The 14,001-nt window shown below is 41.0% G+C and overlaps 1 protein-coding gene and 1 non-coding gene across 2 annotated transcripts in view; both read right to left on the bottom strand.

Annotated features, from left to right (window-relative positions):
- Positions 1-14,001, bottom strand: part of Ppm1e (protein phosphatase, Mg2+/Mn2+ dependent 1E) — a 132,822-nt gene that overhangs the window by 88,767 nt on the left and 30,054 nt on the right. The window lies entirely within an intron of this gene.
- On the bottom strand, positions 8,487-8,595 carry LOC121457243. Its single transcript, XR_005975736.1, has one exon. It is a non-coding gene; the product is annotated as a U6 spliceosomal RNA (small nuclear RNA).

Genomic DNA, 14,001 nt, shown 5'->3' with positions numbered 1-14,001 from the left:
ACCATTGGAATTGAGCCCAGGGGTAAATGCTTCTAATTCAGTTATACTTTACTTGATAATGGCAATTCTGGTATCTATTAGGTCTTTGTAGCTTGTTATTCACACGGCACGATATCTATCTAAAAATAGCAAGACCACTGCTACCAACCTTTAAGTCTGACTCATTTCCACAAGGAATTCCTTTAGTCATAGCAGAGTTTAAAATATATATATTCCTTTTTCTGAGACAGGACTGACATTCAGCTCAGTGTATAGCCAAGGTTGTCCTCCACCTCCTGATCTCTTGCCTCCACCTCTGAGTACTGTGGTTACGAATCTGTGCCACCATGCCCATGTTTTATGTGGTGCTGGGGATTGAACCCAGGGCTGATGTGTGCTAGGCAAGTGCTCTACAGACTGAGCTGCATCCAGAGCCTTACGTATATTTTTATTATTTATTTTATTATTTTATATATTTTATTACTTTGCATATCTTAGTAACATACAGCACAGAGCAACCCTGTTGAACTTTCTGCAGTCTGGGCATGACAATGAAATAGCAAACACCAGTATGCACACAGTCTATTTTATTGACTTTACCTCAGCCACAGTCTGTGTTTTAGCCATTGATATGCATAAGTGGAGTAAAACAAATTGCCATTCTGTAGCCTAAAAAACACGATGTTTTAGTTCCTTGATCATATCTTCTACAATTGAATATTAAGTAATTTGAAATGGGAAAAAAACGGTGAGCCATTATGAGTCCTGCACTCATAATGCATGTCATCTTTATAATCCCACAGCAGCACTGTGGGTCAGCACCGCAGCAGCCCCCACTTACTATGGGAGATAAAGTCTAACACTCAGTGTATGCCTGAAATCGGGGATGACTTTCCTTGTACATACAACCTATAATAAAGTTTACTATCTAGGCACAGAAGAGATCAAATAAATATAATAATTATACTATAATTAAAGTCATGTGACTCACTGAGCATGGTGGTGCACACCTTTAGTCCCAGCCCTCAGGAGGCAGAGGCAGATCTCTGAGTTCAAGGCCAGCCTGGTGAACAAACCAAGTTCCAGGTCATCAGCCTGGACTACACAGTCAGACCCTGTCTCAACACACACACACACACATATACACACACACACATACACACACACACACACACACACACATACACACACACACGTGCACACACACAATATGAATGCAGTCTCCCAAAATGGTGTGTTGTATAGCTTAGCAACCTCAGCATATCAGTTTCCTCTTTCCTGCCAAGTCAATAATGTTCTGGTTTTCCTTGAAAGGAAGCAGTGCTCAGTCTTCAGAAGCCTATCTGAACTGCCAGCATCACCGCTGTGCTTAGGGATGCAGGGGCGGTGAGTGACATACAAAGCACTGCGACAACATCGGCTGCCTTGATAACCAAGATGGATATTATGTGACTATCAGGAGGGTAGTATATACAGTCTGGACACACTGCACACAGGAATGAACCTCATCCCAAGCAGATGGTGTGGGATTCTATTATGCAACTCAGAATAGAACACGAGTTATTAACTCTGAAATTCCATTTATTATTTTTGTTATTTTTGTATGGCAGTTAATTACAGGTAATTAAAACTGTATAAAGAAAGAAACACAAGGGACTGTTATATTATCAAAGGATCTTTTCCTGACAAGAAACTCAAGGCTTGAGATATTTAGTGCCTTGCCTAAGTTTACACAATTAATCCTGGGGCCAGGAACAATTTCAGGTCAGTATGACACCAAAATCCATGCCCTTTATCACTATGCTATATTACTTTAACATACTCATGAAAACATAGATAATTACAAGTATGGCTATGGACAATTAGGGGAGCAGAGATCACCAACAGTAATTAGTAGCAACTTCCATTATCTTATTTGACAAGGGTTTATAAAGAGGAAGCAATGTATTGGGGGAGGACTGTGGAGGAAAAACACCAACAGAAACAAAGTATATATGAAAATCCATAGCCTAGTGTGTTAAAATAAACACCCAACTGAAGCAATGCATCTATATATTTATCATCAAATGTGTGCTGACCACTTACTACCAAGAACTCTTCAAAGACTCCTTCTTTATGAGGCTGACATAAAGATATTTTTCCAGAAAACACCAAGTTTCAAGGAAGTAGGGGAGAGAGTCACTACAAAAGCCAGAAGAGAAAGGAAGTGACAGGTGTCGACAGTGAGCCTCTCTCGGGACCTGTGTGATCTAATTATCACTGACTCATATATGAGCTGCCAGTACCTGAAATACCAAGAAAATAGTGAATCTGGTAACGACACTAATTAAAGCCCAGGATACGGGAGTGAGCCGTCTTCAAAGCACCTTGATGAAAGTCCAGTTGCCTTGTTATAAGTGTGTCCGTGCAATATTCACTATATGGGACTCATCTTTCCTGTGAACTCCACACAGGATTAAAGATATTATCTTCATCATTAGGGCCAACAAGTGTCACTAAATAAACTAAAGACGCCTTAAATTCAAAACAAACCTACTGCTTTTTACTTGACTTGACCTTAGACACCATTTAACCTGTCTATGCGCCTTGTTTCCCAGGCGCTGTACAATACAGTAAGAACTTTGACTCAAAATGTGTTAGTGAGGGATTAAATCAGAAAACGGTTCACAGTGTTTAGCAAAGGGCCTGGTATACAGTAAACACTAAAACCCTTTCCTGTAAAGTACAGCTTCATTTCTCCTGTTTAGAGTGCTTGTCTCTCTCCTCCTTCCTCCTTCCTCCTTCTCTCTCCTCTCCTGTCCTCTCCTCTCCTCTCCTCTCCTTTCCTCTCCTCTCCTCTTCTCTTTTTCCCATTTCTCCCTGCTCCACTCCCTTCCTGTACTAACTCTTCCCAGCCTAAACAGATTTTTGCTATGTAGCCCAGGCTAGCCTTGAACTCACAAGCTTACTCCACATCAGTCTTGCCAAGTGCTGGGGTTGCATCAGCATGTCCAGCTCATTGTTATTTATTTTCAAACCATGATATTGATAACAGATTGTATATAATGCAGACTTAACTTTAAAAACCACTACAATTTATACATATTTAGAAACAAGCATTTTGTGGGAAGTAAAAATCTAGAGTCAATAAGGTGACTCTGTAGGTAAAGGTGCCACCAACCTGATAGTTGTCCTTTGACTTCTACAAGAGCAACATGGCATTCAGTCTCTCTCTCTCTCTCTTTCTCTCTCTCTCTCTCTCTCTCTCTCTCTCTCTCACACACACACACACACACACACACACAGTAAAATAAAATCTTTTTTTTCTTTTTAACAAGGAAGAGAAAAATCTAGTGTTTTGTCATCGTGTAAGTTTTAGATTGCTTGGGAGCCCTAAGTGTTAACTCTGTGGAAAGTGGCATGATCTATTTTTAGCGTGCTTCCTTCACGTGCTGCTGGAATGGAAACATCTTTCTAGCTTCTCAGTGAATGTATGCCAAAGAAACCAGTACTGAGTGTTTGAAATCTAAAGAGGCGAAAAAGGAAATTCTAAAAGGGCAACTCGAGAAATGCTATTGTCTCCATATGGTGGTTTATGAAATCCTAAGACATTTCTTACCTTAAAATAAACAATCAACGTTTAAAAACTAAGATTCTAGGGCTGGGGACGTAGATCAGATGCAGTGTGCTTGTTTAACACGCAGAAGCCCTGGATTTGATGTCAGCACTGCACAGCTGGGCACACACTATAATCCTGGTACTTGGGAGGTGGACACAGGAGGATCAGAAAAACGTTCAAGGTTATCCTGGGCTAGGTAGTCAGTTTAAGCCCAGTTTGGGTTACATGAGACCTTGTCTAAAAATCAAAAAAGATTCTTAACTCTTAAATTATAATGTATACCACTGTGGAAAGGGTTGAAAGCTTTTCAAATGTTAGGCATAAAATTACCATGTAATCCTGTAATTCTACTCCTACGTATATAACCAAAAGAACTGAAAACAGTATCTAAAAGCAGCATTATGAGGTAAGGATTAGCTCTGGTAAAGTGTTCGCCGAGTATGCAGGAGGCCTGCAGTTTATCCCCAGCAACACATGGACACACACACACACACACACACAATTCACGATAGTTAAAAGGAGAAAGAATCCAAATGTAAATAGATTAGATAAACAGAATGTTACACACACACACACACACTATTCAGCCAATGAAATTCTGAAGATGGGCATGATGGCTCATGTCTATAATCCAGCAACCCGGCACCTGGTTTAATTTCTATGCAATATCTCAGGGCATGAAAAGGCAAACTTATATGCAAGCAAAATCAAAAGAAGGTTACCAGGGCCTGGGAGACGGGAGACATTGTATAAAGTGGCCAGAGTATAAATAGTGTGCCATAATACAAATGTATTTCATATAATTTCACAATAATATATCTCTTACCATAATAAAAATTTAAAGTATAATATATATTTATAATGTTCCTATAAACTAAAGAAAATAAAATATTTTTAAATTTAGAAATAGGAAATAAGCCGGGCAATGGTGGCGCACGCCTTTAATCCCAGCACTCGGGAGGCAGAGGCAGGCGGATCTCTGTGAGTTCGAGACCAGCCTGGTCTACAGAGCGAGTTCCAGGACAGGCTCCAAAGCCACAGAGAAACCCTGTCTCGAAAAACAAAAAAAAAAGAAAAAAGAAATAGGAAATAAGCTGAGTGGTGATAGTACATATCCTTAATCCCTGAACTCAGGAGGCAGAGGCAGGAGGATCTCTGTGAGTTCCAGGACAGCCTGGTCTACATAGCAAGTCCAGCACAGCCAGGGCCACACAGAGAAACCCTGTCTCAAAAAAAAAAAGAAAGAAAGAAAGAAAGAAAGAAAGAAGAAAAAAGAAAAAGAAATAGAAAATCCTAGCTGGGTAAGGATGTACACCTATAACCTAGCAGCTGGGAGGTAGAGGCAGAAAAATCACTACAAGATCAAGGATATCCCAGTCTTTTTTATTTTTTATTTTTATTTTTGAGACAGGATCTCACACAGCCCAGGCTGTCCTCACTAAGAGAGGATGGCCTTAAATCCTGATCCTCCTGCTTCTATCTCCCAAGTGCTTAGATTGCAGGCATGTACCAATACTTCTAGTTTCAGCTTGCTACACTGGAAGTTCTGGGCCGCTGGCACAGTGAGGCCTTGTCTCAAAACAAATTAACAACCATTTAAAAATAGAAAATCCTACTCTTTTTTGACATGATAACTATTAGAGGTGGATACACAATCTGGATGTGATGGTGCAACCCTTTAGGAAGGAAGGCAGGCAGGCAGAAGTCTGTGCGTTCATGGCCAGCCTGGTCTGCATTACGAGTCTCAGTACCAGTCAAGCCTACACAAAACAAAACAAAAAAGAATTGACGAATAAAGTTACTATGACAACGCAGTGCAACATTATAATCAACCCTACAATAGAAATTTTTTAATAGGATTAGCCAATGATATCCTAAAAAGATCAATTAACTTGTTATTCTTCAATCAAGACTCAAATGAAGTGTCAAGGGCCTGCAAGATGGCTCAGAGAATAAAGGTGCTGCTATCAAGCCCGAGTATCTGAGTTCTATGCCTGGAACCCCCAAGGTCGAAGGAGATGACCAAGTGTCAACATTAGTGCTAGCTAAAAAAAAAAAAAAAATCAGCATTTGATTTATATAATCTGATAAGCAAACTTTTTGAATAACTGAGGTTTTAAAAAATCACAGAAAATATTTAAAGTAACAAAACTGTTTTGTTTCTTCCCAGTTACTTCAAGAGGAGCAGCCTCTACCATATACTCCATCCAGCCATAACTGAGAGCTCTGCATGGGCCTGAAAGCAATAGAGCTAATGACCTGTAATCCCTAAAACAGGAAACCCAAACAAACCTTTCCATAGAAACAAATGTGATGGTTAGAAAGAAAATGGCCCCCAAAGGGAGATGTTGCTTTGTTGGAGGAAGTGTGTCACTGTGGGAGGTGGGGGCTTTGAGGTCTCTTTTGCTCAAGCTTCCCTCAGTACAACACTGAGACCATTTCCTGTTGCTTGTAAGATATAGGGCTCTCAGCTACTTGTCAAGCACCGTGTTGCCACCATGCTCCCCATCATGATGATAATGGACTGTACCTCTGAAACTATAAGCAAGCCACCCCAATTAAATGTTTTCCTTGTCAGAGTTGCTGTGGTCATGGTGTCTCTTCAGAGCAATAGAAACCATGAGACGACAAGCAAGAAGGAAAAGAAACAGGGCTGAGAGGACTCTAACTTTAAAAACCCTTACCAGCCCATTCCTTAAGTACTCCTAGCATAATATCTGTGATTTTTATTATTAATCATATTTCAAGAATGAGTTCATGGTAGGCTGTCAGACATGTGGATTTGGACAAATCAAGACATTATTACTATATAGTAATTCTGCAAAGCCAGAAGTTCCAAAGCAATACGTATTCCCTGCAGATAAAAATCCTCCCTAGTTGGCTCAAAGCCCAAATAGCACATGAGACCCTGAGCAGCCCAGGACTTGGGCTGGAGGCTGCTTGCCATGTTGTAATGAGGATGTTACTGCAGCAGCGCTCACTTGCGATGTCTCAGTTGTAATTCCTACTTAGCCTGCCTGTAAGAAATCCAGAACAACATCTACATATTATAGCTCTTACTCACATACCTAATTATAGTTAATTTGATAGAGGATGGCTTTTATCTCCCAACTGAGGATTCTGGAGTTAAAGGGAAGGTTTTAAATGGCTTACTTAAGAATCCACTGGTCGGCTTTTATGCTGCAGGAACCACATGAGCTAGGCTAGAAAATTAATACATTCTTAAATTTCCTTCTTAAAATGATCTGTACCACAGAATTTCACACCTTAAAGGTTTACCATTCATCTTTTGGTCTGTTTGATTATCAAACTTCAGAGTGTAGGTTAGTCCGGTCCTGCCTGTGTTTTCAGAAATGGACATTTTCTTAGACTATAATCGCATTGCAAAGCTAGGCATGGATCAGGCACAGCCCGGACTACAGAGCAAGACTGAAAAATAAAATAAAATAAAAGTCTCACTTATAAGTTTATCCATTGGATGCTTTGTGTGACACCGGCAGTCTTGAATTGTAGTACCAGATACCCTGCAGCTGGCAAAGCTGCTGGCTCTTTACACAAACGCACTGACAAGCCCTGGCCTGTGTGCCTGCTGCCCAGAACCAGGTAGTGCAGAGCCTATGCAGCAGCCCTGAAACAATTCACTGGCTACAGTGCACGACATACATGACTGACAGTGATACCGAGAAATGTGTCCCAGGCTGCACCGCCTCAAGTGGCAATGTGTTCAAATCCCAGTCTTCCCAATGAAATCATATAGGAGCATGAATGTATTGGAAGTTGAAACAAATGCCCCCCAAAACTGTTAAAATTCTCAAATGTGTATGTGAAAATACGATACAAATCTTTATTTCAATAATTATTAATATCCCAGGTTCACCTTAGATTCTCCTTTATCCTCACACAAGGTTGGTATGTCAGTAAATGCACGCACCCACATCTAACCCTCCCTCATAGTGAGAGCCTGCGGTCTCACCCCCACCTGCTCCTTCCATCAGAATGGCACTCCCTTTCTAGAACCAACTTAATTTTATACTTTATTGTTGAGATGGGATGTTGCTCTGTTGTCTAGGCTACCCTCAAATGCCTGAGCTCCAGTGAGCCATCAGAGCTTCTCAAGTAATTGGGACTACAGGTGGGGACAGCCGACAGGATTTTCATTCTCTGCCACAGCCTTGCACAACTCCAGGGATTTGACCTGAGCATGGGGCAGCCAGGGAATAAAGAAATGACAGAGGTGGTGTCATGTTATACAGATGAACAGGGAGGTGGGATTTATGGTTTACAGCCAACAAAGGAGGCAGGGTTTATGGTACACAATTGAACAGGGAGGCGGGGTTTATGGTACACAGCTGAACAGAGGAGAGTCTGGCTCCTCCTTTATAGGAAAATCTCTGTGAGGGAGCAGTGTTCACGTCATAATCACCCGGAGAAATGTTCCCGTGGACATTTCTGCCCACACTATCAACATCCACACAGGAACCTAGAAAGGTTTTGCCATTACTGAGCCTTACTTGAGGGTTAGGCTTTGCCATTTTGCCATGGGTCTGAATCCCTTTGATCTTTTACCTGACCATGCCCATACCAACAACACATAGCCAGCTCAGAAGCCAGGGCTCCCTGTCCACCACAGTGCTCTGATTTTCTGAACAATACTCATTTTCTCCTATTCCTTGGAAACCCTGCTCAACATTTGTCTCATTCTCTTTTCCTTTCTTTTATACCTTCAAGCACTTTAATCCACAATGTGATAAATCAGTTTAGATTAAAAACAAGTTGAAGAGAAAATGACCTTAATAATGTCATTTCAAAAAATAATGACTTTGATAAAATGTCTATTATTTTAAATTCTATTAGTGAAATACATTACAGATTTAAAATATGCTGTCATTTAAGTTTTATCTGACTCTCAAAAAATATGAAACACTTCACAGATCTGCAAGTCATTCCTGCTTAGGGGCCATGCTAATCTTTTCTCTGTATTGTTCCAATTTTAGTAAATGTGCTGCCGAAGCAAGCACCCATTCTATTTCCTGTGATTCACTCATCTATTTTCATTTCTATTATATGTATGTTTTTCTTTTTGATGTTTTGAGATAGGTCCTCAGGTAGCCCATGCTGGACTTGAACTTGATAAGTCACTATATCTAAGGAGAGACTTCAACTCCTGATCCTCCTATCCCCACCTTCCAAGTGCTGGAAATACAGGTGTGTGCCAGCACGCCCAGCTCTGTCAGATTATCTTTACGAAGGCTTGGGAACTTTGTATGCATGCATATATTCATGAAGATGCTTTGTGTCCCACAGACTGCCCATCACAGTTCCACATCTGTAGTAAGCACCCACTGACTTGGACTGGAAGTTTCGATTTCTATGCTGTTTTTGCATGATGTTCAATACTTGACGTATACTCCTCTTTATGACTGTAATTTTCCCTTAAAAGGCTAATATTACATCAGGTTTATCAATACAACCTATTCCCTCATTTAATCTTGAAGCCAAATTGCTCACACTCAGATCCCCTCATAAATAAGCACAATGTTCCAATTGAGCTCTTGGCAGCAGAATGTGTTCACAATGAGGAACCTTCACTGGCTTGGCAGGAATGACAGAATTGACTAATTACAGTACAGTCTCCTATATCTGCTTTCATTGCGATAAGGAGCAATCTGGCGATATCCAAAGGCAAATGATCCAGAAAGACATCTTAGGATCCTTCTACAAAGACGGTAATCTCCCCAAGTCATCTTAGATCAGCCATTTCTCCACCTAAAATTTCCATGATGGTAAGAAGAACTCCAAGATGTTTTCACGAGAATGAGGTTTCAAAGTCCTGCTGTACAAGCCAGACAAAGAAGTGTTATTTTGGAGAGGCTGAAAACCTTTGGGGGCCAGATTTTAAGATAAGAGATAAAGGTAAAATACAACCCCTGCCATAAAAGAGGTCGAATTTTCTTTGGGAGAGAAAAAGTTAAACAAAAGCCTATTTGAAAGCAAATGAACATATTTTGGAGGTAATGTTCAGAAGTCTTTCTTTTGGGAAGCAATTCAGAGACATAAAGCATCAAAAATAAAAAATTCAAAAAATTTAAGAATTTTCATTTCTCACTGTGTTACCAATTATGATGACTACTGGGCTGCTGGTCTAGAACGAACATGGACCACTGTTTTGGGCTTTAAGACTGAGCTACAAGAAGCTAGGTGTGGTTGTGCACAACTTTAGACCCAGCACTTGAGAGGCAGAGGCAGGTGAATCTCTTGAGTTGGAGGCCAGCCTGGTCTACAGAGCAAGTTTCAGGACTGCCAGGGCTACACAGAGAAAGCCTGTCTCAAAGAAATTTAAAAATTAAATTTAAAAAAAAAAGAGTGAGCTACACAAGAGGCACTTCTTTCCATGATTTATATTCTGCTTGCTTCTAAAATAGACAAGAGGAAACCTGCAGAAGAAAACAATGTGTGCTATTTATGGTTAAGACAAAATTTGCCCCTTAAACAATGTAGGAATAAAGGTAGACAGTGAGGTGAGTCTAAGCTATCTGGAGCACAAGTACGGAAACCAGCTTCCGCCCCCAGCACTCTCCTTCACGCGGTGTGGCGCTGTCAAGCACAGCATCGGCACAGGTGCACATAGAGTTGATGAAGATGCATTACAATGCCCCCTTTCCTTGGCAAATTTAGAGAATCAAAAGTAAAATAGAATTCTGAGACTTCTGTCCTGCCTTCATTTCCTTATCTTTTAACAACAAAGGATAAAAATGATAATAAAATCTTTCTTGGTTTGAGAGGAGAGCTTGGTTTTTTGTTTGTTTGGATGTGAGGCCTTGCTACATACCCCAGGCTAGCACCCTATGGTGACACTTCGTACTCAGCCTCCCAAACACTAGGGTTACTAGTAAGGATGCAAACTGCAAAAATAAAATTATGCCATTAGAGCATAATGGTTCTCAACCTGTGGGCTATAACCCCTTTGAAGGGGTCACATATCAGATATCCTACATATCAAATATTTAAATTATGATTCATAACAGTAGCAAAATTATAAATATGAAGTAGCAACAAAATAATTTTATAGTTGGGGGGGTCGCCACAACATGAGGAACTGTATTAAAGGGTTGCAGCATTCAGCAGGTTGAGAACCACTGCATTAGAGGAAGTCTAGTCAGGGTCACTTACCACTGCTGTGATGAAATGCCATGACCAAAAAGCAACTTGGGGAAGAAAATGTTGATTTGGCTCACATATCCACAGTCACAGACACTGAGGAAAGCCAAAGCAAGAATTCAAATGGAGCAGGATGTGGTGGGATATTATTTTAACTAGGCAAAGATATATTACATTTGTTTTATGTTGCAGAATATTACTTTAACTGTGTAACGGTGCGCTACATTTGTTTGTATGGCATCTGCACAGTTAGGCAGAGAAAGGACAGGCGAGGCTGACAGGTACAGAGAATGAATAGGAAGAGGAATCTAAAGAGAGGAGGAGGAGATGAGAACAGGGAGAAAGAGAAGGAGAGGCCTGGGAGCCAGAAAGCTGCCAGCCAGACCGAGAAGCAGTGAAAGTGAGGTATACAGGCAGAAAGGAAAGTAAAAAGCCCTGAGGCAAAGGGCAGATAAAGAGAAACAGGGTGATTTAAGTTAAAAGAGAGATCCAGAAACGAGCCTAGGCTGGGCTGAGCATTCAGAACTAAGTCTCGGTGTTATGATTTGGGAGTTGGTTGGCCCAAAAGAAGAAGCCTGAAGCAGCAGATGATGATAAAGCCACAGAGGGGTGTTGCTTACTGACTTGCTCCCATGCTCAGCCTGCTTTCTTATAAAACCCAGGACCACCAACCTGAGGTGGCCCCGCCCACAATGGGCTGGGCCATCCCCCATCAATCACTAGCTAAGAAAATACCCTATAGGCTTGCTTACAGCCCAATCTTATGGAGCCATTTTCTCAAATGAGATTTCCTCCTTACAGATGATTTTAGTTTATGTCAAGTTGACATAAAACAAGTCAGGACAAAGGAGCAGCAGAAACCCATTCACTTTGTGTCTGTTAGTCAATAATCAATAACATCTTGTAGACACAAGTAAAGGGAGATTTGGGGTTACATGGATACACCAGTTAGCAGATGTCTTTTTTGTTTTGTTGGTTTGGGGGGTTTTTTGTTTTGCTTTTTGTTGTTGTTGTTGTTGTTTTGTTTTGTTTTGTTTTGTTAATTTTTCAAGGCAGGGTTTCTCTGTGTAGCCTTAGCCATCCTGGAACTTGCTCTGTGGACCAGGTTGGCCTCAAACTCACAAAGATCTGCTTGCCTGCTAGGTAGGATTAAAGGCATGCACCACCACTGCCCAGCTATGTCTTCATTTTCTTCCTACCAATTTTGCTCTGATTGCACAGTTCATAGAAAATAATAAACTTTGAACATGAAAAATAACCCAGACCAAGATCATCACTTTTGACACTATAATCCAAAAGATGAATTTAAATTTTCTCTTTTAAAAGGCAGACTCCCACTTATGTTATTATAGATATTTAAGTCTTCCAATTTTCTCCCTAGTGAATCAACTATAAATATTTCAAACCAATAGAAGACTAATTTACTCTGGAAAAAAATCATACCGAGATAAGTCACTGAAAATGCTATCAAAAGATAAAGTATCAACAAACATAAATTCACTATCAAAATCACAAAAAGGGGGTTAGCATGGTGGTAGACCATTTAATATTAGCCATTTGGGTAAGTGGGGCAGGAGGATCGTTGCAAGTTGAAATCAGCCTAAGCAACATACTGACTTTCAGGCACAGTGTGGACACTGTCAACAAACAAACAAACAAATCAACAAACCAATAGGACTGGAGAGAGGACTCAGAGGTTAAGAGAACTCATTCGCTACATTTTGTGTGTGTGTGTGTGTGTGTGTGTGTGTGTGTGTTTCAAGACAGGGTTTCTCTGTGTAACAGCCGTGACTGTCCTGGAACTCACTCTGTAGACCAGGCTGGCCTTGAACTCACAGAGATCCATCTGCCTCTGTCTCCCTGAGTGTGGGAGTTCCCAGGACCCTTGTAGCTCACAACCTCTTGTAATTCCTGTACTTCTTGGGAACCTCTACTCATTTGCACATATTGACACATATATACATCATTTAAGAAATAAAGCAAGTCAGGTGGTGGTGGCTCAGGCCTTTAATCCCAGTGCTCAGGAGGCAGAGGCAGGTGGATCTCTATGAGTCTGAAGCCAGCGTGGTCTACAGAGTGAGTTCTAGGATAGCCAGGGATACACACAGAGAAACCTTGTCTTAAATAAATAAATAAGCAAGCAAATGCTTTAAAACAACAACAAACCAACTGTGGTCATTTAGTGAAACACAAAAGATGACCCTCTTCCTCCTGAGAACAATTAGAACAAAAACAAACTAATATTGTTCTTGTTTTGGACCTTGCTGAGCCGGACAGTGGTGGCAAACGCCTTTAATCCCAGCACTTGGGAGACGGAGGCAGGGGGATCTCTGTGAGTTCGAGGCCGGCCTGGTCCACAACAGTTAGTTCCAGGACAGGCTCCAAAGTTACAGAGAAACCCTGTCTTGAAAGAGAAAAACAAACAAACAAAAGAATCCTTGCTGAAAGCTGACAAAGTACATCTTTTGAACTTACTCTGCCTGCAAAGTGTGAGCATCTGAGGTTCGCTCGATGTTATAGGCAAGGGTATGGCCAACATGATCTGGGGAAACTCCTGAGGTGGGCTGCAAGAACAGAAACAACTTTCCTGGGCAGTAACTCAGGGGCTAGGGGGCATCTGCCTAGCATGTGTGAGACCTGGATTCGATTCCCAGCACTGAAGCACAATTTTTTTAACTGAATGAGAAGCCCAAATAACCAAAGAACGAGTGGTGTGAAGTGTTATGCCTGACACTGTAAGGACTGTTCTAGAATGTAACTGTGGTGCTCTGAGAACAGAACGCACTGTAGTAGCAAGTCAACTACATCAGCAGATGGCCCTGCCCGCCTGCCTGCCTCCAGCTGAAACACCCCAAACCAACAGCTGAGTTTCTCCTAATGTATTCGAAACCTCTTTTCTCCGGTCTGAATAAAATTGGACTATGGGTTTTCTGCAGAAAGTAGCATTTTGGGCTTTCTCTTTATAAATCAGTTTCTGCTTTTTTGTATAGTTAATTTTAGTCACCTTTTAAAAATTCACCCTTTTTGTTAAATAAATTGCAAAAAAAATCAAATGTTCAATTAGATGAAGTATGTCTAACACTGCTTCCATCAACTCTGTCACTCCCTTTCTTCCCATGTACTAGCAGGTGGCATGTAACTTGACCAATTTAAGAAAACTTCTGCCTGTGTGGTATGAACAATTCATCTTGCTTCAGTCAAGCATGCCCGTATAAACAGCCAAAGCATCATCTTTGAGTGGTGGCGCACACCTTTAATCCCAGCAC

Source organism: Microtus oregoni, unplaced genomic scaffold (assembly GCF_018167655.1).
Source record: "Microtus oregoni isolate MIOR12 unplaced genomic scaffold, Mior012 000015F_ref0000493, whole genome shotgun sequence".
Taxonomy (NCBI): Eukaryota; Metazoa; Chordata; class Mammalia; order Rodentia; family Cricetidae; genus Microtus; species Microtus oregoni.
The sequence above is the reverse complement of the archived record's forward strand: the minus strand, read 5'-3'. Positions and strand labels throughout refer to the sequence as shown.